A 23,908-nucleotide genomic window follows, 5' to 3' on the forward strand; every position below is an offset into this window, starting at 1 on the left:
GGGGGGAGGGAAAGGGGGCAGGGGAATCAAAGGAGAGGAAACCGGAGACCTACAGGGGGAAATGGGGGTGCTACCATTGTTTGATTGGGGGAGGGGGGCTGTGGGGATTTCTCTGCAGTGCTGGGGGAGGGAGATGGAAAGGGAAAGCCAGGTGATCCATTTCCCCAGGCTCTGGGTCCTCGCCTGATGATGCCAATACAGAATATCAGGCATGATGATCATAATAAACAATCATTAATAAATAAATCCCAAATGATTCCCCAGAGCCTCCGGGCATCGGAGGGGGCGGAGGAGGTGATCCCTGCCTGGGCCAATAATAAATAAATCTCTGCCTGGGCCAATAATAAATACATCTCTGCCTGGGCCAATACATACATACAAAATTACAGGCTCGTTCGCCAAAATTGGCTGCGTTATTTTGCGCAGGCAGAGAAAGCCCTTGCTGCTACGCCAGATCCTGCAGTGTCAGGGCAAAGCCTTCTGGACTCCCCCCTCCCACCCCAAAACATCAAATAACACCATGCCAGCAGCGCCCAGCCTTCCCTTCCCTTCCCATCAGGAGCCTTCCCCTGAGGAGGGGGAGGCTGTTCCAGCTACCCAAAGAAATGGTTCAAATAAAGGCTGAATCTTCTCTTGGCTTTGAGCTAGGGGCTTTGGCAACCAGGGTATTTCTTTGTGCAGTTGCTCTGATTTGTGTGTGTGTGGGGGGCGGGGGGACTTAAGCTCTTGTGTATGAATCCAAGGTGCTATTTTTGGCTCACGGATGATGATCTTCTCTAGATTTGGGGAGAAAAAAAAATATCTTAGATCCCTCCAAGATGATGTTATTTTTAGTATCTAAATAAGGGGTTCTTATTTTTAGAGCTTATGCAGGTGGGGAGTTCCTGTACAGAGTGCCTGCATTCCTCATGCCATAATAATTAAAATCGAGAAACTTTTATGCCTAAACAACTAATGACAAAAAATGGTATAAAATGGTGACAACTTCCTCTGAGTATTCTCTGCCATGAATCATATAAATCCTTCTCTCTCTTGAAATTAATTAGCCTTATATTATTTATTTAAATGGAAACCAGGCAAAAATGTCACCTTAAAAATTCATTGTTTATTTTTTTTAATTTTTGCTTAGCGGTGGGAATGGGAGAATTTACATGTAGATTCTAATAGCTCTGGCTACAGAGAAAGCACTCCTGGAGCTTTGTGCATTAAGCAGGCAGGGTCTTATTTAACAATCCTCCACACCACAGCATTGGCTCCAGTCTGCAGATGGTGTGGCTGAAGTGCGGTGGTGTGACTGTTTCATGGGATGATCCCATTAGATTTATGTCCTGCTTTGTTCCAAGAAATCACCTGCCCAGAGAGCTAATAGGCAGCTCTGCACCAGTCTTGCTCTGCTTTCGTTTTCCAAAAACCTACAGCTCATCTGCGGGCTCGGTCAGCGGAAAAAAAAATCCCTTTGGTTCTGCTGCTGCAAGATAATCCTGGAGGGGGGTGAGGTGGAATTTAAAATATTTTGCTGCATTTAATTCTCTTGCACTAGATTGTCCTCTTTCACTCTCTAGCGTGTGAAAAGTAGGTTGTGAAACCGACGTGATGCACAATGTATCACTGCGTTCCTTAACAGCATTCCTTGGAAAAACTAAAGGTCTCATCCGACCCTCCTTCCTCAGTTAAAACTCCCAAAGGCCACAATCTAAATGTATCTTCTGTACCTTCCATTCCTTGAACAAAGACCAGTAGCTGGAAGCTAAAGATGTTGACTTTTTACATATTTTCCTTTCTTTGCTTGAATACAATATTAACCATCACAAGTCGCACACACTTTCTTGTTCTAACCTCTGTGATGGGCATCTGACTGAAGGCAAAACTCTATGCTTCAAGTTTTTTTATAACAAACTGCGCTGTTCTTCCCTCAAAAGAGCTTTTGTAATCTGTAAAAGATAACCAGTAGCTGGGTATCCCTCTAATATAAGATTAGTCTGGGTATCTATAATACTAGCGCTAGATTCTCTCCCTGTGCAGGGAAATGCTGCATAGGATACAGGTAATTTGGACAGTGATCGTCCAGAGAGGTCCATGCAGTCTGACCCCTGTTGGCTTCATTGGGGCTTGGGATTTTGCCTACAGAGAGCTCTCATTGTAGGATCAAGGCCTTGGGGAGAGTTTGCTCTCCATTTCCTTGGAATTGTCCTGTCTGGGAGGTGGAGCTCATCCCCTGACCATAGGTCCCAGCTCTCTGTGTGGGAGTCCTGTGCCTCCTCCTTGCCTCCTGACCACAATGGTTCCTGTAGGACTTCCTCAGTGGCCCTGCCCACCTTCTCCCATGGGTTCACTGGGCAGTTGCCCACACTGTCCAAGGTAATGCGGACTATGAAGATTACTGTGGGCTGGGATGTCCAGGAGGTTTTTCTGGCAGTGGTGATGATGCCATGGAGAACAGTTGTCCTGATCCCGAGCCCACCCACTGATCCTGTGCACAGACGGGGTTTCCTCTCAAGTGGGGAAGGCAACATAGGAGGAGCCATGGCAGGATAATGCTTTTACATGGCCCCACCCTTCAAAGAAAGGCACCGAGCCTGGCTTCCCTCTAGCCCTTGGTGATAACTTTATGGACTTGCCTCTGAATTCGCAGCCAACTCGTGTCATGATGATCCCTTTTCTGGGGCCATTCCATCCAGCACATCACCCCCTCCACCCACCCGGGGTTGTGTTTGAGAGCAAACACCATGCAGCCCATGCAGTTGCAAAAGAGTCTCATAATTCCACCCCCAGAAGGTGTGGGGGGGGGGGGGGAAATCACATTCCTGAATGAAACTTTGCAGGTCGGCCTCTGCCCACGGGCGTCTTGTAAATTCTGAGTAAAATCTCTCCAGCGTATCTGAGTCCAGTAACGGTTAAACCCTGATTCCCAGCCCCTTCCATTACCATTTGATGAAGCTCCTGTCCAGCCTTTTTTTTGGGGTGGGGATAAAGTTACCCTATTTGCCAGCTGCCCTGGTTGACCCAGGTTTGTCCCTATCTTTTAAAAGCCAACCATGGCGCCCAGTGGAGCTAGCGTGATTATTTTTAAACCACATTGGCCTTCCAACAAGTAGAAGGGGCTGTGCTAAGTAGGCAGGAGTGTGTCGGGGTGCCAAGCAGACGAGTTGGGGAGCATGAGCTTCCTCACTGCTTAGAAGGCTTTGCCCACCTCCTGCCTCATCCCATCCTCTGCCCAGTCCCCTGGACCTCTCAGCCTGCCTCTCACATTTACTTCAATCTCGGCCTTTGTGTCCTAGGTCCTAAGGCTATTTTCTTCCTCCCTTGGCTTGTTGGCAGTCTGCTTCTTTGCACCTCTCTTAGGCCAACTGGGTGGGATTGTCAGCCTGTTCCTCCACTGATTTCGTAGAGGTTTCCCACACAGTGCCCCAGTGCCTCGCTGAAGTGGTTATGGGTTAACAGTGCAGCTAAAGGAGAGCAGGCTGTAAACGCCGTGCCAGCTCCATTGCCCTCAGCGAATGCACACTCCAAGGATTCGCTTTCTCCTCTTCGAATTTAATTTCCTGTTTATTATTATTGTTTCTTTTCAAAGAAATGAACCCTTGTGTCACACCGGAAATGCAAAGGCAAGGGCTGAAATTTGCAAACAGTTTAGGGCATTTAGATCCTTTTAAAATTATTCAGGGCCCTTTGAGAAGTTTACAAACCCTTGCCCTGTAAGTATCAGGAACAAAACCATTGTTACAACGGCCTTTGTTTAAAGAGACACTACAAAGGAATACATTAGACACCTTTATTATTAGAATGAATGGAAGCCGTGTGTGAAGAATCCCCTATGTTGCTTGGGAAATCTCCACCGAGGTACCTGCAACCATGCTGCCCATATGTAGCATCCCCTATTTAAGCTTCCTTGTTAGATGTCTGGCTTTATCACTGTTCGTGATTTTCAAGTGAAAGCCGCAAATATATACAAGAGGTCCAGGGTGCTCACGCTAATGGTGCTGTAGGATGCCGAACTCTCGCATGTTGGGATTGTTAAAAGAATTAACAAACCTTAGCTGCGTATTCGTTTTTTTGGCACGCACACACACTCTCCTTCTCTTCCTGTACATCTACACAATCCGAGAAACTGTTCTTATAGACACACAGATGATCAAGTGCCCAGGGCTGGCAGGCCATCCATAACTCACCCCCGTGGGAGAGATTTTTAAAAGCACTCAGCATGCTGGGTACATTGGAACTGAGCCCTCTTGAAAAGCTGGCCTGAATAGTGTCGAATGGACGGATTCTTCACGGCCTTGCCCCTTGGGTAGTTATTTAGGCCCAGATGCTCAAGGCTTCTAATGTCCACGGAAATCAGTGGGAGTCAGGTGCCTAAATACCTTGGAGGATCTGGGCCTTATACCTGTGCGAGAGCATGTGGCCCCTTGCCACCATCACGAATAGAGAATTCTGATTTCTTAGCCTTCAACACCCACTTGCACAGGCTCGTTGACCACCCAAGGTGCAAGGCAGGGGAGAACCAGCCCTTAAGTATCACAGCTGAGGTGTTACTGAATGCAAAGATTCTGCATTTGTCTGAGCGTCCCCTCCCCCAATACATTAGCTATAACTAAGGAAATTATGGCTGGAGTGACAGCTTCCAACAATGGAACCTGACATTTCTTTCTAATTTATAAGACTTTTTTGGGTTTAATTTCCCTTTTTATCCCCCCAGTCCCCACACTGTAGTTTAAAAAGAGAGAGCTCTGCATCTCCCTAACGTCAGGAAGTGTTACGATCCACTCCCTCCCGCGGTACTGCCACAGCGTTTTCCCTGGGGTTTGGCATTTGGGCAGGAATATGCCCGGCCTGTTTCAGACCAGCACACACAAAACCAAGACGACTTCATTGTGGGGGACGAGGGAGACGGCAAGTAACCCTTCCGACCAGATTTCCAAGTGCTCGGTGCCCATGATTTCAGGCAGGTTTCTCCAAGTGCTCCGCTCCCGACATGCTGAGTGCTTTTGAAAATCTGCCCTGCCACGCAGTGCCGCAGGAACATTAAGGAACTCCTGGCAATGATTAAATCTATGGCACATTTGCACCACTCTCTGTACAGGGTAAAATTTGTGGTCCTGCATCCCTGCAATGGCTCTTTGGGCTTAGTAATCAGGAGGGGCAACTCACCAGGTGGTTGGAAAAACTGCTCCTGCTCCCCTTGACCTTGATTGGAATTCTGCTGCCGAGTTCAGGGGGAGAGCAGGAGGTGGCCTATAACCTATCTCTGTACACTTGGTGGTCATGTTTAATAGTACACGTGTGGCACACTGGAGCTCGCATCTCAGTGACCAGGTGTTAAAAACAGAATAGTTTTCTATGAAGCCAGACTTAAATTACCACAAAGTTTTTTCAGATAAAACAGCAGGTGAAGGAATGAATCCAGTTGGAAGAGTAAACTTTCAAGACACTAAACTGGAGACACTAACTAGCAAGTCCTTCTGTTTGAGGGCATTGGGCCTGATCCTTCAACGGTTATCGAGGTTTCTTTGGTTGAGTAAATGTTGCAGGGCTGGGCCCTGCCTTTAAGAATGAGGGGTTATCTGTGCATTAAACCAAGTGACTGCCTCCCCACTGTTCCTAAGTCAATGGAGTCGGCTTTACAGTGATGGACATGCTTAGGGAATAATAATTTTAGGCCTAGAGAACATGCATTGAGCCGATTTCTGAGGTATATAAATGGTATAATAGATTGCTTATGAGGGGCCACAAATAATCTGTTAATGGACCAGCAAAAATCAGTTGCCTAGTCAAAGTGGGTCTTTAAGTAAAGATTGAACAAATTTGTGCTGGAGATACATTAAGCTAGGAGTTGGTATTGGAAGTGGTCCTAGGGCAGGTTTTGCTGGAGAGATTGTCACCAGCTTTTCAGAAGGGACTCGTGATTTTGGGTCCCAAGTGGCACTACGGTACAGGCTGGACTTTCAGAAGTGCAAAACAGCTGCCCTGGGAAAATCAGGCCCCAGAAAGGAAGGATAATCCAGTGACTGGGGTGCTAGCCTAGTATCCTAGAATATCAGGGTTGGAAGGGTCCTCAGGAGGTCATCTAGTCCAACCCTCTGCTCAAAGCAGGGCCAATCCCCAACTAAGTCCCTAAATGGCCCCCGCAAGGATTGAACTCATAAGCCTGGATTTAACAGGCCAATGCTCAAACCACTGAGCTATCCCTCCCAGGGTTCAGTTCCCTGCCCTGCTGCAGATGTCCTGTGTGACCTTGGGCAAGTCACTGTGATGGGGCTCGGGGGACAATCCAGGCCAGTGAGGGGTTGTGTTCCCACTTGCCCTGCAATCTTGGGTGCCTCAAATGCTTTGCTACTGTAACACCCTGCCTGGGATATTCATCGTCAGCAACAAGGATGCAGGTCGTACCCTGAGTGTCTTTGTATAACTACAGCCCTGGTCCAGAAACACACCAGCAGCCTGCCAGCAACACACCACTGTCACACTCTGGCTTGCACCAGCCTTGGTTACAACCGGCAAGATGACCCCAACACACTCCCAAGTCCTGGATTTCTGCAATGTGCAGCTCTCTCCTGGATAGTGCAGAGAAATCATAAGGTTCATTTGTTCCTCTAAAAAACACAAAACCCACTAGCTCGCCACATGAACTGAAGTTAAGAGTCGCTTTAATTCCAACACAGCACGAGTGGTTTAGATTAATAGTAAAACAAAATTATTAAATATAGGACATAGGTTAAGTGATGCCAAGTAAAAGGAATGACGTTAGAAAGGATTACAAACGAAAATGATAACACGCATCTAAAACTTAATCGAACAAGGTACAGGCTTGGTGAAAGATGATTTCTCACCTATATTCAGTTTCCAGAGACTTTAACCCCCCCGTTGGTTGAAGGGCCCCATCTTTCTTGGCTTGCAAGAGCTCTGTTCCATTGTATCTGGCTAGTGTTGGATGCCAAAGATGGTTTCTGTCCTTGCTTATATCTTCCAAAGTTCAATGACTTTGTTTCAAGAGGCAGGATGACCTCAAGCAGTTTTTTCCCTTCCTGTGAGCTTCCCATCCCCCTGCTGATCTTCTATGTAATGAGAGCTTCCATTGTTTCTGGTCACACCTTGCTGAATTTCATTGGAGACAGACAGACAGCTGCCATTGTGAGGTTAGTGTGAGGTTTGCCTCCACCCCATGTTAGCTTGATGGGACTGTTTACAGGATATGTAAATACATTCTCGCTTTGGAAATAACTCCCAGTGGGGAAAACATGTTCCTTTGTCTAAGGCAGACCTTTTTACCAACTTCCCTGGCATTCCTGGGTTAAATACACTTGATTCATCATTCTAGCACATATCCATAACTCTTAATACCCATTGCTTACGTACATCAAACAAGAATATTAATGATCAGGGAGTTATTAATTTTCCAAGGGTACCTCACAAGGTGTGTTTTGTACAAAGATTACTACAATAGTGTGTAGGGTGTGAATACAGAGGTGCTTAGTGTTACAGTCACTAGTCTCTCTGTGCCTCAGTTCCCCATCTGTACAATGGGGATAACAGCACTGCCCTGCCTGGCAGGGGTGTAGTGAGGATAAATACAGTAGTGACTATGGGGTGTTCAGATACTACAATAATGGGGGGCCACCTCTCAGATAGCTGTATCTGAAAAGTGGGAGCTGTATCACATCACAAGATATGCATGTTACACGGGATACAAAGAACCAGTGACCGTGTGGGTAAGACCTGAGGCTGAAGGCCAAGTACCTTCAGCCAGCTGAGAACAGGTATCCCTTGTTGCTGCTCATCTTGAAGTGTGTTACTGCTCTTGTGAAATGTGTTGCTACATGTTTGCCTAGTGAGTCTTTCCCATTGGTTAACAGCCAGTGTTGGGTAGCTAAACTGGGAGTATCCTCTCAGTCATATTCTTCATCAGCCAATCAGGTTGCTCTTATGTTACCAGTCCTATGAAATATGCACATTGGTTTACAACTCCCCTTGGCAATGTATTTACATGCCATTAATTTCCTTATGGGCTTCATGCTACAGAAATAGCCTGATCACATGAGTAGGACATCTGTAGATGTAAAATTCGACATATTGAAGCAAATTCTGCCTTTGGTTACACCCATGCTCTGCCCTAGAGTGAATATGGCTTAACTGAGAGCTGGTCTACACTGGGAACTTGCATTAGCATATCTAGGTCTCTCAGGGGTGTGAAAAATCCACACCCCGGTGAGATGTTGTTAAGCCAACCTAACTCCCGGTATAGACAGAAGAATTATTCAATCCCCTTAGGTACTGCTTCTCAGGGCCACCCAGAGGATTCAGGGGGCCTGGGACAAAGCAATTTTGGGGGCCCCTTCCATAAAAAAAAGTTGCAATACTATAGAATACTATATTCTTGTGGGGGGCCCCTGTGGGGCCCGGGGCCTGGGGCAAATTGCCCCACTTGCCTCCCCCTCTGGGCAGCACTGCTGCTTCTCAGGGAAATGGATTAACTACGCCAACTGGAGGACCCTTCCCACCAGTGTAGGCAGTGTCTACACTGAAGTGCTACAGTGCTACCCCTGTGTGAGGTATTTAGCCCACTTTTCTTACAGTTCCACTATTGCACCATCAATGTCAACTGGAGATTTGCCATTGATGCTAATGGCGGGAGGATCAGACCCTATGTCAAGCAAACTGTACTCGTTTGAAAGGCTCCATGAAAGATTGCTCTGCATTGGTCGGTTATAAATAAAATACATTGCCTCCTGGGGTGACAAACAAGTTTTATTTCTTATAGGCCACCTCATTGCTAACTTTTAAATTATCCGGTCAGTCACTTTAGTGCCATGCAAATCACCCAGAGAGGCAAATTAATTCAGAAAGCGTGACAGATTGGAAGATACATGCAAGATATCTAATGAGCTGGCTGTAGCCCTATGATTTGTCCCCATCACTTATTTAAGACCTTATCTCTCAAGAGTGGTGAAGACCATCAATAAAAAGGGTAATCAATAATAGAGGAGAAATACTCACCCGTAGCCATTTGGATTAGCATTATTTTTCTATAAGTTACCGAAGTGAAATTGTAGCAGTTTGCTTTTCCCCCCCTCATTCTTAGTAAAAATAGAAAGAGAAATTTAAGAGCAGCTTGGCCTGAGGATAATAGACCCAAAGTGGTGAGGCCATACAAGCATGCATATGATGATAACATCCAGTGTCATGGGATGAAATGGACGACAAAATCATTTTTTTCCATGACCTTAGTTATATCTGACTGTCACAAGCTCACCTTAATTTTGCAGAAAATAAATTAACACTTACCTCAAGATAGCCACTTGGGCATTAAAGTACCTATTAACAGTCCTTCTCTGGGCCAACCAAAAAGCACCTGACCGAGGTGTCTTGTATTAAGACAGGGAGAGCCTTCCTGCCCTGTCCCAGCCTCATGTAGAACTGCTTTAGATAGTAGCAGCCAACTCTTTTTATCTGGCCTGCTGGCCTCTCATTGGCCTGTGAGTACTCCAGGCCCTCTAGCCACTGAAGGACCAAGTCTCACTGGTTCCACCAGCAGCTGATCCTGGGAGGCCTTTCTAGGCAACTCCTGGAGGTCTGAATTTGTTGCTTTTCTCTTCCAAAAGGGCAGCTTCTTAGGGTGCCAAGGCAGCAGGACCTCCAGTAGAGGGCAGTAAATGGCTGGTACACCCTGTCCCACCGATCTGCATAATATTAAAGATAATAGGCTTGATTCTTCTCTTGGTTACAATGGTGTAAATGCAGAGTAGTTCCATTCAAGTCATTAATAGACACATACGTGTGCACGTGGGCAGCACTCTGCTGGGCACCCAGACAGGAAGTTCATCAGCGCATCTTGTTTTGCCGCTTCCCAGCCCTGCAGGAGAGCCGCGTAGCCCCCTTTCAGAAAAGCACAGCCAGTCCCCAGGCTGGGTCCCAGGACGCACTAGTCAGTGGGGAGGGAGTGGTTGTGGCTGCTGAAAGGGTTAACTGAATAACAATCATAGAACGTTGTCCCCGGTGAGATGACTTCTCCCAGTTGAGGGGTCGGCAGGAAGGGTCCAAGGCACCTGCCCCCCCGCCATTTCAGACCCTACAATTCTTCATTATTTGTATTGTGGTAGTGCCTAGGGGTCCCACTCATGAATCCAGGTCCCATTGGGCTCTAGTGTCCTCGGACTAGAGGGAAGCCAAGCCTGGCTATAACTCGCCTGGAGCTACTAGAGTTTTGGGACCTTGTATGTGCGGTGGCTGCTCACAGGCCCTGCAGGAGTGCTGTTAGTGGAGCAGTCCCCACCTTCCTCCAGGTGTTCTGTGCTCTGTCCTGATCTGTTGGGGGAGGGATAGCTCAGTGGTTTGAGCATTGGCATCCTAAACCCAGGGTTGTGAGTTCAGCCCTTGAGGGGGCCATTTAGGGATCTGGGGTAAAAAATAGTTGGGGATTGGTCCTGCTTTGAGCAGGGGGTTGGACTAGATGACCTCCTGAGGTCCCTTCCAACCCTGTGATAGTCTGTTATTCTACCTTGGAGAACCTTGCCCATATGCTACCCCGAGGCCAGACGCACAGCACACCCACCCTATCCCTAAGCCTGGCACATCTCACTCATGCATCCACCTGTGCTCTCTCCACGCATCTACTGTGCCCACACACACTGCTTCAGCCCACTCGTACCTAGTGGGCACAGCAAGCTGGACAAGGGTTGCCAGAATTTCAAAATGAGGCAGGGTCTCCAGGGCCCAGATGGGTGCAGTGTTTCCAGGACAAGGCTTTCTAGCATCTGTGGCGCCACTGTCTTTGTCAGGGTTGTTCTCCCTGAACCGGTGGCAGGCTGCTCCATAGCGTGACGTCTCTCTCCTTTCTCCCCAAGGTCAGGGGCTGCTTCTCCAGCTCGCTTTCTGAGGCGATGTCTTTGCTCCTTTCTGTTCCTTTGCGATTTCTGTGGTTTGGGCCCTGGAGCGGGACACGTCTCTCATCCATACACTGGCACAGTCACCTGCGTTGACATGTCCCACCCGCTCCCCGCCTCGCAGACATGCAGTGCGGGACATGGGGCACTCCTGGAATTCTGCAACGCAGGCCTGCCCCGCAAATCCAGCTGGTCCCTCCCAGTAACTCCGCTCTCTGACTCTTCTCCCTTCCCCTTCACACGGGATTCTCCTGCAACCCTTTGCCATTAGCTCCCCCGGGTGTGCCTCAGCTGCAGTCAGTGCAAGGGATGTGATCTAGTGCTATGGATTTCTTGGGTTTGCTGCAGGGTATCTGGGTACTGCAGTACTGAGGTATTGTAGTACTGGGGGCCTTGGGGTACTGCAGTACTTGGGGAGGCCTAGTACTTGGGGAGGCCTAGAGTATGGGGGCTTGGGGTACTCGGACATCCAGGGCTCCTTTGGGGATAAAAATGCTCACTCCGAGTACTGCAGCCTCCTGCCCATGCAGCACACACGCACGCGGGCAGCGCTCTGCTTGCTGCGCTATGGCCTGCATCAATGTATTCCTCGTTCCCAGGCCAGGATCATCCAGCCTTCAGGTGGCCACCGGTCTGACCAAGGCTGTGTTTGAGGGCTGAGGGTCTCTGAGAGGATCAGCCCCTTTACCAGTTGGCTGGCTTGTTCTGTGAAGAATTGAGTGATCTTCGGGGGGGGGGGGCAGCCTCCTTGCAGGCTGAGTGCGCCCCACCTCTGCCACTCATCACCCCTCCCCGGCTCCCACTACGGTGCACCGAGCCCGGAGGTGGTATCGCTGCAATTAACCCAAATCACACGGCACAGCCTGCCTCCCTGGGCAGAGGCGTCTTTGTCAAATGAAGCCAGACACTTGCATTACGGCCCCCTCTGTTCCCCACCCTACATCTCCCCAACCTCTGACTTGCGCTGGCTGCAGGCCTTTCCCAACAGCTGCTTTGAGATGTGGAGGTCCTGAAAGGCGAGGGCCAGAATGCCATTCCATACGGCCACCCTGGATATGCCAGATCAAAGCAGTCTGCTTGTCCCTCCAATCTGGTATCCTGCCAGTCAGTCACTGGGCTTCAAGCTGCGGTCAGGACTTGCTGGCTAAGTGCCAGAAAGACAGAAACAACCCCCCCCCCGTGTTTAAATGCACATGTCAAGAGCATTGGTTATGTTGAACACCAGGATTGCTAGGGAGACTGAAGCACTTGAGCTTCTTGTCTAAGCACCTTGTCTAAGGTGCCAGAGACATGGGTAACTGAAACAAATCTCATGCTTCAGGGTATAGGTTGTGGGGTCAGGAAGGGTTTCCAGCCTCCTCTCTACCGAAGATTCCACAATTGCCCTGAAGAATGCCGATGGATTCTTTGCCTTCCTCTGAAGCAGGCAGTGGGCTTCAGAAATCCGCTGCTCGTATTGGCTGGCACCAGAGGCCATCGTAAATCTCAGTGGGCTGATCTGGTGCAGCAGGGGCAGTGCTAGCTCTGCCCCACAAAGGACAAGGAGTAAGTAAATCTGAACAAAATCGCCTCAGCCCAAACCTGGGAGCTGCTTTCAGCCGTTTGTGTAACAGGCTAGCTCTGCTTGGGCAAGTCACGGCACCGCCGTGCCTCAGTTTCCCTACCTGTACAATGGGGATAAGGACACTGAACTCCTTGGTAACGCGCTTTGAGATCTGTGGCTGGAAAGCGTTCTAGACGAGCTGGGCATTACTAGGATGGTTATTATTCTAGATGCAGGGTGTGAGCCTGGCAGCGGCTCTGGTGCCTTGGCCTGCGTTCTAGCCGGGGCGGTGCAGCAGCCAGGGGAGTGCACCGAACCGCCCGCAGCCCTACCAGAGCTCAGAGGGGCACTTTTAACAGCTCCCTCAACCAAGGAGCTGGTGGACAGCGAAGGCAGTTTAAGGGGCCTGCTCTAAACCTCTGACCTAGAGCTCTCACTGGGCAGCGGGTGCAGTACTGGATCTGATGGAACTGCGGGTAGACACCACTCGGATGGCTCGTGGCCGATCTTCGGAGCCCAGGGTCAAACAGACTGCAGCTTGGTGCTGGAGGAGGAAACTGCCTGCAGGGTACCAAGGCTGGCAGTTGACCTGCCAGAGACAGCCGCCCATCTACAGCCTGCAGGGCCTGGGGCAGGTTGGCAGTGGGGACCTGCGTGGCTGCACTCGGTGCACTGAGAGGACTCTGTCAGGGCTGCAAAGCCAGAACCCCTCCCCCGGCCAGCTTGTTCTCTCCAAACCTGTGCGTTCGGGGGGCTGCTCTTGCCGACCCCAGAGCTCCACTGGCAAAAGGAGGCTCACAAAGGGTCAAAATGGCTCCTGCCAGGCAGCGCTGAGCCAGAGGATAAGGCGTGCCAGTAATCCCCCTCTCCAGCACCCTCCCGCTAGCCAGCTCCGAACACGGCGATGCACCTTGCAAGGAGCAGGGCGGGCCGCTGACGAGCAAGTCCCAGCAATACCCCAGGAGCAGCCAGGGGCGTCGCGGCCTTGGCATCCTCAGATCTGGGCACCATCGGTGTGGGCATGTGGGAGCCAGAGGCCCTTGCACACAGCACCTGCCAGCTACTCCGCCGCTGGCACTGCATTCTCCGCTCTGCTGGCTCTCTTGTCTGTGTCCCCAGTTCAAGTTCTGGCCTGTTTCCTCAGGCACCTGCCGTGGGAGCCCCCGGGAAGGGGCAGGGGGAGTTGCTGCAGTCGGAGGAGAAAGGGGCTGCAGGCAGGCAGGGGTTGTGGTGGGTATGCAGAAATAGGCCTGGCTGTAGGTGAGCTGGGTGGGGCCCTGTCCTTTGCCCAGGGTTCCACAGAGCCTGAATCACTGCTAAGACAGTCTTGTGCCATCTCAGATCCCTTCTCCCCCTCCCCCCCCATGCCCTGGGCAGTACCAGCCTCTTAGTCCTGGTGTGATCTGCCAGCCCACCCTATGAGAAGATGCCCCGCAGCGGTGTGGGGGAGGGGGGATCTCTTGGAGAGGAAAGATGCTGTGGACTCTATCTGCAGGATGGGCGAGGCCTCTGCCCACACAGCTAGAGCCCAGCCATCAGCCAGACACCTGCTCCGGGAGCCACTGCAATGCCAGGGGAAAATACTGCAGCCCAGCTCTGTGGGGCTGGCTCCTCCCAGGGAGAGCAGAGCCTCAGCTGGAGGCTGGCCCTTTGAAGAACAGGATCATCCTCTCGCCCCTGGCAATATTAGGGCCAGCGATGGGTCCAGGAGTAGTGAATTTGGGTTCAGACCGGCCAAGCTGCTCAGCACCCAGGGAAGAGAGGGAGGGGGGAGGAGATGAGATGTCCCCTTTTAGATCCACGCTCCCTGCTTTCTGTCACACGCACAGAGACTGGATCCAAGCCCCCAGGCTGATTGCCAGCTTCCTGTCCAGACACATCTGTCCTTTGTGCTCACCAGCCACCTGCTGCATGCACAATGCTACCTGCGGGGAGAGAGATGGGGGTGGGAAAGGATGACTCAGCTTGATGCCCGGAGGGGGCGTTATTGTTTTTGGACCGAAGGGAAATGGCGTATGTGACGGGGGAGACATTTCTTCCCTGGCAGTTTGTGTAACACTGGATTCATCTGGAACCCAGTGGAGAATGAAACCCCCTTTGCCCCCAGGTACAGGTATTCAGGTGGCTAATGCCTAGTGGGATGTTCACAAGTGCCCAGTGCTTATCTAGGCACCTATAGACCTTTAAAAGTCTGGCCCTAAGGGACTTGGTCAAGGTCACTCAGAGAGTCTGTGGCAGAACAGGAACTTGAACCTGGCTCTCCCAAACCTAGGCTAGTACCCTAACCCCAGGGCCATTCTAACTCTCTGTAGACCCAGCAAAGATCTTAATAAAAGATGGTTGCAAATATATATTTGAACTGATTAGTCTGATCTGGCATGTGGGTTCTGGGGCTTCTTCAGACAGGATGTGGCCGTATCCCGTGCAGAAGCCACGGACTGATAGTTAATTCACCTCCTTGGAGACCCCGAATCATGGCCTCCTAAGCATCCGTTTGCTTAGAAATCTGGAAAACCTCAGTGTCTCTCTCTGCCTTCGCCTCAGCCATTCTGCTTGCTGGAGATGCAAACAGCAAACGGGATCACCTGGAAACTATCCTTTCCTCACAGGTCAGGTGCAGGAGAAACAGTTTGTGGTCTTAGCTTCAGCACGCCTGTCCCAGTGGCCAAGCCCAAGGGGTTTCTCCTAGACAGCAACTCCCCTGCTTCTAGAGTGGGCATGGTTCCCAGCTCTGCCCAAAGCCAGGGTAAAGTTCACAGGTGTTACCGTCCCTCCTGCTGAGGCAGCCCCCAGCCCCACGACTGGGCTGGCTGGAAAATCTCTGGGGCGAAGACAGATGCCTGAGATGGATTCTCTGGGCCTAGCTCCGTGGTTCTGGTTCGCAGGGGTTTCTGTGAACCTTTTCTCCACGTTCGGGGGCGGAGGTTGCATTCTCTTGAATCTTGGGTGTGACTGAGATGGAAAACTCCAGGAGGGACCCAGCTGAGAAGGCGGAGACTTCTCTGCTTTGGGCTGAAACAGGGAGGAATCTCCAGCTTGGGTATGCTGCCACGTCCTGCCCTAGATCCACACCTGGGGAAGGGAGTTGGCCTCACTCACAATCCAGACCTGCAGGCTCGCTCAGCACAGTCTCCTAGACCCCCTGAAAGCCCTGACCTGAGTTCTAGTTCCATAACGACCCCGCCCGCCCTGGGGGCTCCCCTGGAAACCTGTTACAGCTTGAGCTCTGGCTAACCCTCGCCCAGCCATTCCCCCTGCCCAATGAGGCTAAGGTCGTTGCACCTGCACCAATGCTGAGCATGGCCCCTGACACTCACATCCTTGCACCTGAGCGAAGAGCCAGCCATGAGCACGAAGGATCCTTCCCTACAGACCCAGCTGCACAGCCCTTTGGGATCCTCCACCCCAGCAGGGTCGCTGCTCGCTGCTAGCAGCACATCTAACAGTTCTGTGCTTCCTGGTCCCCAGCAGCATCTGATCCTCCCCCCATGGAAACGGATGGAAGCTCTGTTTCCTCTTTGCTATTCAAGGGACAGAGCCATCCAGGAGCCAGAGGCCTAACATGCACCACTAGGGAATCCTCTCCCCTCCCATAGAGCACCCACTGCATCTTAGCCAGCCCTGCTTATATGCAAATGCTATTGAAGCCATACAGCAGAGTGCAAGGAGCACGAGACCAGGACGCAGGAGACCAGGGTTTATTCCTAGGTCTGCCACTCCTCTGCCGGGCAAGTCACGTTACCGCTCTGTGCCTCAGTTTCCCCATCTGTAAAATAGTGAGAGTGCCCCCCCCCCCTTGTAAAGCACTTTGGGATCTACTGAGGGCAGGAGCTAGGTATTATTATTGTTGTTTGCAGGAGCTCAGGATTATTCACCGGAATGCACCCTGCTGGGAATGTGGACTTTGACGGTCCCAGGGCCGTATAACATGCCTCCCCGCTGTGCTAATGGGAAAGATAGCCCCGTCCCTCTCCCTCTGCAGAGAGATCAGAGGCAGAGATTTGCCCATCCAGAGGTGCTCAGGAAGCCAGAGCGAAGCAGCCTGGCCCCAAGGGGAGGCATCTTTAGCTTAGTCCCTGTTCTGCTGTTGTGTCTCCAGCGTCTTGTTGGATGCATGCCTAGATCCAGCCTTAACATTCAGGAGAGAGCATGGGCTCTAACCCACCCTGCCCAGCAGCCCGCTCCCCTGCCTGACAGCAGCGTTCTGCCCACGCAGGCAGCTCCCCAGCCCTGTCCAGCTCCAGGAAGGACTGATTCTATCACAGGGTACAGCTGTCAGCGCCCGATTCCCCAGGGAAGGGGACATCTCCATGTGACTCTGGGGAAGGCGCTTGTCCTACTTAGAGCCCGCTGCCTGAGTGACTCGATCTAAGGAGATGTTCCCTGCTGTGCCGTGCAGCAGCACAGACAGCTGGAGCGTGCCCGGTGGGCTTTCCTGTGAGACTGAGATGAAATGGCTGATCCAGTGGATAAAGGCGGGTGGGGCACATCCAGAGCTAAGGGTCCTCCTGAGAAGCCCTCCCACTGAGGCACTTCCATCTCCAAAGGCTTTTGTAACCTGAGCCTTAAAAAGTAAATAATCTACTGAGGTTAGTGCTGATGAAATCTGCTGAACGGAGAGCCCTGGAGACCAGAGAGCGCTCTGCTTCTCCACAGGAAAAGATACAGCACGGGTAACACACTGGCTAAGTGTCATGACCCCTCGCTGATGACTGGTCCATGTGGAGGATGGCCAGCTACTGCTACCAGCTGATGGAGCTACTCCTTGGGCTCAAGTGGCAGGAGCCTGGACTGTGATACTGAAGGTCTGGGGTTTTATCCCCTATGGGGGAGCATACTCACGGCTGGTGCCCCTCCTGGCTGGGTGCCCCTCCTGCCCCTCCATAGCAGCTTCTCTTTCCATTCTAGCACCCCCTGCGGATGGTCGCTGCCATCAGCCCTCCAGCCAGGTTGTGATTTAGCTCCACCCCTTCCAAGGTCACAAAGTCCAACACATAAGGAGTCCAATGTCCCTACTGCTGGTCTTTGGCCCCAGCTCTGGGCCCCATGGTCATTTCACCCCTTTGCTCAGAGCTGTCAGTGGTCCTTCTCCCCCTCATCGGCCCGTGGCTGGTAGGGGAACCCAGGCCCTCCCACTACACTAGGTCTCAGTCCAGCAGCCACAGTCTGCTCTGCCAGTATCCTTGCCGACGCCTCCCTGGACCTCTTCCTGCCACAGCCTGACAGCAAGCCTCACCCACAGCCTCTCTAGTTCACCCTTCTCTCAGGGCCAGGGCTCTTCCCCGAATCCCCCAGTAAATCCCAAGGCAAAGGTACAAACTCTACCCAACTTCTGCCCTCCTCAGGCTTGACCTTTCATCCCGCTTACATTTCCCTTGCTGTCCTCCACTGAACACCTCCCACGGTTCTCTCCCTGGAAGTCCAGGTCTTGGCCTTTTATCAGGGCTCTCCCCAAGCCGTCTGCCAGACTTCTGTATACAGGAGCAGATCCCAGGGCCAACTCTCCCCTGGACGTCCTCCTTCACCCTCCCAGTCTCTCCACTCTCTAGTCAGGGAGCTCCCTGTAGTCCCCTTTTGCTTTGTACCAACCACCCAGCTCCTCCCCAGCTGGGTTTAGCCTTAATTGGGCCTGGCTCAGCCCCCAAGTGCAGCCAGGTGAGCTAATTGGCCTCGCTTACTCCCATTAACTCTTTCAGGGGGATTGTCATAGGTGCACATCAAAAGGGTGAGGTGGTTATTCAGCCACCTGGCCCAGGCAGCCCTGGGCCTCTTTGCTTAGGCTGTCTACTAGGGCCACATTTTCGGTGATGTGGATACTTGTCCACTAGAAACGGCATGGGGAACACTAATTTTTTACATATAAGCCAATGGGCAGTCACTGGATGGGGGTAACTTTCAGTCACTGTAAAGATGGGCTGGATTTGGACCTGTGGCCCAGGAGAATCTCTGGAGATGCCTTAACAAATTGTTAGCAAATATAAATTTGGCAGAAATATGTCTCTGGGCTGGCCAGGTTTCCTGATCCAGGTGCTTGGTTTGGAAGGACCCTGTCTCACTAGTTGGACATGACCCCTAGAAGATGGTGTGATGCTTACACAAATTCCCCCTAGCCTCTACACCAGGGGCGGGCAAACTTTTTGGCCTGAGGGCCGAATCGGGTTTTGGAAATTGTATGGCGGGCCGGTTAGGGGAGGGGGTCGTGGCCCATCCCCCCCATCTGCCCCCTTCCCCCTCCCGGACTCCTGCCCCATCCAACCCCTCCTGTTCCCTGATGCCCCCCCGGGACCCCTGCCCCATCCACCACCACCACCCGTTCCCTGTCCCCTGACTGCCCCCGGAACCCCTACCCCTGACTGCCCCCCACTGCCCCATCCAACCCCCCCTCCCTGACTGCCCCCCCAGGACCCCTGCCCCCATTCAACCCCCCGTTCCCTGCCCTCTGATCACCCCACCCCCTGACCACCACTCCGAACTCCCCTGCCCTCTATCCAACCCCCCCTTCTCCCTGTCCCCGACTGCCTCCGGAACCCCTGCTCCTGACTGCCTCCCGCCCCGTCCAACTCCTCCTCTCATTCCTGACTGCCCCCCCGGGACCCCTGCCCTATTCAACTCCCTATTCCCCCTCCCCCCGGACCACCACCTCCGAACTCCCCTGCCCTCTATCCAACCCCCCTGCTCCCTGCCCCCTTACCGGTGGCTGGTGGCGCTACAGCTGCGCCGCCACTGCCATCGCGCAGCACAGAGACCGGGTCAGGCCGGGCTCTGCAGCTGCGCTGCCCCAGGAGCTCGCAGCCCCACAGCCCAGAGCATTGCGCCGGCGGCGGAGCGAGCTGAGGCTGCTGCGGAGGGGGAACAGCAGGGGAGGGGCTGGGGGTAGCCTCCCGGGCCAGGAGCTCAGGGGCTGGGCAGGAGGGTCCCGCGGACCGGATGTGGCCCGCGGGCCATAGTTTGCCCACCTCTGCTCTACACCCTCACAGAAAGACCAGATGGCCTGGGGTATAGAGTTCCCATGACTTACGGTATCAATGCTTTCCCAGGCCAGACCACAAGCAGAAAAAGCTTCTAAAGAGACAAGCAGATAGTGAATGCACCCGGCCTACATTTAAATCCATTAATTACGGGAAGCCAATTTTTATTGCAGGCCTTCTATCAGCAGAGGAAAATTCCACAGAGAGTCTGTAGGCTTTATTTCATGGTGGATAATACACCGCCATGGGGACCTGGATTGAAACTGAACATCTCTCATAAGTACAATACATTTGACTGTCTCCATGTAGTAATTAGTGGACATCTATCTATCTTGGACGCCTATGGGCAAGGCTATTATCCCCATTGTACAGATGGGGAACTGAGGCACAGAGAGGCTAAGAGACAAACAGAAGGTGACACAGGATGTCTGTGGCAGAGCAGCGAATTGTACCCACCTCTCCCAAGTCCCTGGCTAGCACCCTAGCCACTAGATCATGCTGCTCATCTCTTCTCCAGAATGGCATGAATCTACATAACTCTGTTCAGGGGTAAGCCCAATGCTGGAATAGCCGGAGATGGAAAGGAATCCGGGCTGCTGATGCAATGACAGAGCTGGGTGTGGGGACCCATTCTGGGGGCAGCAGGATATGCTGCAAGACAAGACTCAGGTACATGGGCAGGTGTCTGTGTGACTTGAACAGTTTATAACCATGCTGTGTCTAGCACTACCCAAAGCACTGAGTTCCTTGCTTTCAAAAGTGCTAACAGCCACCAAACTTATTGTTTTAGAGGTCCTATCAAATAGACTATTGCAGCCTGCAGCACTGGTATCTTGGCAGCCGTAGAGACAGCACTTCCTATTGCTTTATTGCTGTGAATGCATATAAAACATGATCATAATTCATTAAAAACAGGCTTTATTTGCCATACCATTTTCATCCCATGCAGTGTTTTGCAGCATGCATACTACAGCTGGGGAGTTGTGGAATATTTTTACAGATGTCTGTGAGTCTAGCCTTCCACTTATAAATAAATGGAGAGCATGCATACTACAGCATACTACAGTTGTGGAATATTTTTACAGATGTCTGTGAGTCTAGCCTTCCACTTATAAATAAACGGAGAGATCCTATCTCCTAGAACTGGAAGGGACCTTGAAAGGTCATTGAGTCCAGCCCGCTGCCTTCACTAGGAGGACTAAGTACTGATTTTGCCACAGATCCCTAAGTGGCCCCCTCAAGGATTGAACTCACAACCCTGGGTTTAGCAGGCCCATGCTCAAACCACTGAGCTATCCCTCCCCCCATATAGCACCTGAAAGCCAAAGCACCTCAAAAGCATGTGTGATCTATTGGGGCCATTACCTAAAACCAAGCAGCTGTTTAGCAGGTCAACGTAACATTGCAGGGCACAAAGTAATACCTGCAATCGGATGGGGAGGTTAGGGTTTATTGAAGTGAGTGCCAAAGCTCCCATAGAGTTCAGTGGTGCAGGGAGGTAGAAGCTATCAGAGCTTGGAGAGAGTCTTCTCATTCTTGGCCTGTTTTCTGTCTCGTGAAATAAGGCACCTCCAGTAGCAAAGTGCCCCCCCGGACTCAGAGGGGAGAGGACCAAAGCTGGGTGACTGCCAGATTTTCCATTTTGTGGGAAATTCCATGAGTTTGAAAGAAATTCCCTTCCAAAATGTAAGGAAAGCAAATAAAAATTGAAATTTCCTGCGAAATGAAATTCCGAAAAAAGAAATCGTCTTGGCTTGATTGAAGTGTTTCAATCAAATCAAAATGTTTTGTTCCAATTTCTACTTAAAAAATATTATGGAATGTAAAAAAATTGAAACAAAAAGTCATTTCAAAATGGAAAATTCAAATGTTCTGTCCGGAAAAGGTCAAAATGTTTAGAATGTTCCGGTCTGATTTTTTAAAATGAAATTTGATCCAAACGGACGTTTCTGTAACATTTCATTTTAACATGAATCAGCATTTTCCAAAGTAATAAACTTTCATCAAAAAATTTTCAGCCAGCTCTAAAGAGAGCCCGGTCTGCCCCATGCTGATGCCCTCTGGTTAACGCCCATCCGCATTCCAACCTCGCTGAGCTGGTCTGCTGGCAGGCATATCTCCCCTATCCTAGAAGAGCTGTTCTTTATTATATAGCTCCATAGGGCTGAATTGTGGCATTAAGGCCACGTTTCAACCCAGAGCTGGGTACATTCCAGATAGTGCGGGAGTGAATGGTACATATAGTTTACAAAGTGTTCCTTTGGGAAGAAAGGCCAGTCTAAGCCATGACTATTCCATTTATATGTTAAAAAAAATTACTTTGATCTAGGATGGGCTTGTGGTGTTGTTTCCCCCCGCGCTCCTTCTCCTTCCAGAGAATGGACAGAATTCCTTATTGTCTCTAAAGCAAACCATTTCCTGGGGTTGGTATGTCTGATGGACTTTGACCTGGTGCTGTTGTCTGTATGTGCCCATAGGCTACCCGCTGCCTGTTGGCTCAGAATGAAAGCTAATAAATATATATATAAATCCAGAGGCCAAGGATTTCACAATTGATTTTGGGTGTCAGTTTTTCAGAGGGCAGGTGAGCAGTGTTTTTTAAAATCAGGCCTCTTGAAGGTTTCTTGCATTGGGCACCCAAAATGACTAGCTACTTTTGGTTCTGAGCTTTAGTTCTTTCTAGTCCTCATTTAGGGCTTGATCCGGCAACCAAATAAGCATGTGTGTAATTTACTCACGTGAGCAGTGTCATTGAGGTCAGTGGGTAAAATTCTTCACCGTATTAAGTATTTGCAGGATCTGTCCCTTAGTGACAGACTTCTCCCCTGATTTTTTTTTTAAATGCTTTACGTGAAAAACACCACAAGGTGCTGAGTTCTTTATTTGTTTTCCCAGTCATATCTCTGAGATTGCATGGCTTAGCAAAACCCTCTGGGAAGGAAAGGACAGAGAGAGGAAAATGACAAACCATAAGGCTTATGCTGCCTTTCCACCAACGTTGCAATTTAGCTGTACTTTCTTTTGCTCTGGTTTAGTTGTACAGCTGAGCGGTGCATCAGAGTCCTGGGAGGAACTGATTGTACTGGGGGAGCTGTGGCGGAAGGGGAGTTTTTAGGATAGCAGGTGTTCTGGTTCCTGCTAACATACTAGCTAACTGTGGTGTAACCTTCTCTCCATCACTGGTCCACATGGAGGATAAGATCTGCTACTACCTGAAGGGATAACTTCTTTAGCCCAAGTGGTAGTGGCTGGTGCATTTGGTGCTGATGTTGGTAGGGCCTTGCTTTTACGGACGCATTGCTAAGAGCTGGAGAGAGCCTTTCTACTCAACCCCCCTCCTTTGCTTTCAGGCATCATTTTCTTGAAATACGATGATTTGGGCTGAAACATTTCATGCTTGGCCTTGGGTTTGGAGCCAAGTGCAGCTTTGGCAGAGTCCCATTTGAGAAACTGCCAGCAGCGAGGGGAAAGGAGGGAGAGGATGAAGAGAAGAGGCAGGGGGCAGGGACTCTAGCATCTAAAAGTCAGAGTGGGGCCGTACAGCCATTGCTAAAGTGAGGTAGTCTGGACAAGGTGGGACAGAAATCCAAGCCCATGGCCAAGAAGAGAGCCGCTTAGCACTGGGCATGAGGACAACCCCCCGAGCCAAGCGATTGGAACGGCTGATGCTCAGCCTCAGTAGCCAAGAGTGTTTTGGGGAAGGTTAAAATGTCACCCCCCACAAACCCTCGAGAGTAACCAGCTGTGAAAGGTCAAACCTTCTAGGCCATAGTCAGCGAAGTTTTCCCTGCAGTTCCCCCCGGGATAGTGCCCACACATCATACTGCCTGGGCTGCTGACTCTGCCCATCCACCCGTGAAAAGGCGATGCCTGGGAGGGGCAAGAAGGGTCACATGACCCTCCCGAGACGCCTGGCGGGGGGCACATTCAGCAGGGAACCGCAGCGGCGAAAGGAGCAGAACGTGGGCCAGGTGCCCTCCAGTGCGGCTGTACGGCTCCCAGCCCCGCCCCCAGCCCTTCCACGCAGCCCCGTCTCTGAGGTGTGTACAGCCCCGCCGCAGGACAGGGGTCAGTTGACCTGCAGGGCTCTCCCGGGAACCATAGCAGTGAAAGGAGCAGAACGTGGGGCTGCCGCTCCCAGGAGCCAGCACCCCGCGCTGGCAGCTCCTCCAGTGCGGCTGTACCAGTACCGCCCCCAACCCTGTCCTCCGGCGCGGCTGTACCGGTACCGCCCCCAACCCCGTCCTCCGGCGGGGCTGTACCAGTACTGCCCCCAACTCTATCCTCCGGCGTGCTGTACCGGTACCGCCCCCAACCCCGTCCTCCGGCGGGGCTGTACCAGTACTGCCCCCAACTCTATCCTCCAGCGTGCTGTACCGGTACCGCCCCCAACCCTGTCCTCCGGCACGGCTGTACCGGTACCACCCCCAACCCTGTCCTCCGGCACGGCTGTACCGGTACCGCCCCCAACCCTGTCCTCCGGCGGGGCTGTACCGGTACCGCCCCCAACCCTGTCCTCC

At 51.5% G+C, this 23,908-nt stretch overlaps 1 protein-coding gene across 2 annotated transcripts in view; it reads left to right on the top strand.

Moving 5' to 3' along the window:
- Positions 1-23,908, top strand: part of STXBP1 (syntaxin binding protein 1) — a 67,865-nt gene that overhangs the window by 560 nt on the left and 43,397 nt on the right. The gene's annotated exons all lie outside the window — the stretch shown is intronic.

This window comes from Terrapene carolina, unplaced genomic scaffold, assembly GCF_002925995.2.
Source record: "Terrapene carolina triunguis isolate 2854851 unplaced genomic scaffold, T_m_triunguis-2.0 Scaffold238, whole genome shotgun sequence".
Classification (NCBI taxonomy): Eukaryota; Metazoa; Chordata; order Testudines; family Emydidae; genus Terrapene; species Terrapene triunguis.